General features: G+C 57.0%; 1 non-coding gene across 1 annotated transcript; it reads left to right on the top strand.

Moving 5' to 3' along the window:
- Nucleotides 1-283: 283 nt before the first annotated feature.
- On the top strand, nt 284-357 carry TRNAN-GUU (transfer RNA asparagine (anticodon GUU)). Its single transcript has one exon. It is a non-coding gene; the product is annotated as a tRNA-Asn (tRNA).
- Nucleotides 358-999: the final 642 nt, after the last annotated feature.

The following is a 999-nucleotide window of genomic DNA, read 5'->3' on the forward strand; positions in this document are numbered from 1 at the left end:
TGGGCCCGAGAGAGCCTGCAGTCGTCCCGCCTAGAGGGGCCGCTTTTGAGGCGGCCAGGAGCAGGCAAGGATGGTCTTGGGCCCGGCGTTGTTTCGTCAGAGCCCGCAGCTGACTCGGGCTCGGTGTCCACGGCCGGACGTTCCTGAGGGACGAGACTCAATGCCTCTGGCACCAGTGAGGTGGGACAAGATAGAGGCATGTGACTCTCTTTGCCGCTGGATTGGAAGGGACGGAGACTGCATTCTGATTCCAGGATGTTACAATAAAACCTCGCAAGCGCTTGTCTCTGTGGCACAATCGGTTAGCGCGTTCGGCTGTTAACCGAAAGGTTGGTGGTTCGAGCCCACCCAGGGACGGACTTGGCTTGGCATCTGATTAGCGAGGTCTCAGCCGCCGCTTTCATGCGTCTGCCCTTGCAGTGCCTTCCCCCCGCGCCCCTCTCCCGGAACTCTCCGGGAACCTCCACCCAGCCGATCCCCAGCACGCTCTCCTTCCTCCCGGTTTTTAACCCTGGTGCCCCGGTCTCTTGGCACCACCTGGAGGGCTGCCCTCGCTAACTCATCCACCCTGTGCATTCCAGGGCAGCTGCCAGAGGATGAAGGCACAGGCACACGGGTGGGGGGAATCTCTTACTCAAGCTCTGACGTCGGCAATCAGGCTCTGTGCACCACCTGCGCGGCACCCCCAAAGCAGAGTATTCACCGCCCGGTCTCAGGGCGCCTGCACCCTTTCATTTGGGACTGTGGCTTTCCACTCAAAGTGATCTGCAGAGTCAATGCAATTCCTATTCAAATCTGTTTCTTCTGAAGTTCGTTACAGAAAAACCCGAACCAACTCTTTGGCCAGCCCAATATAACTGAGTCACTTCGTGGTACACCTGAAACTAACACAACACTGTAAATCAACTACACTTAAAAAAAAAAAAATTACGTCATGGCCAATTTGGGAGGCAATGAGAAGAAGCCCTCGCTGGGATCAGGGCACCTGCTGGGGTGTGA

This window comes from Hippopotamus amphibius, chromosome 1 (assembly GCF_030028045.1).
Source record: "Hippopotamus amphibius kiboko isolate mHipAmp2 chromosome 1, mHipAmp2.hap2, whole genome shotgun sequence".
NCBI lineage: Eukaryota > Metazoa > Chordata > Mammalia > Artiodactyla > Hippopotamidae > Hippopotamus > Hippopotamus amphibius.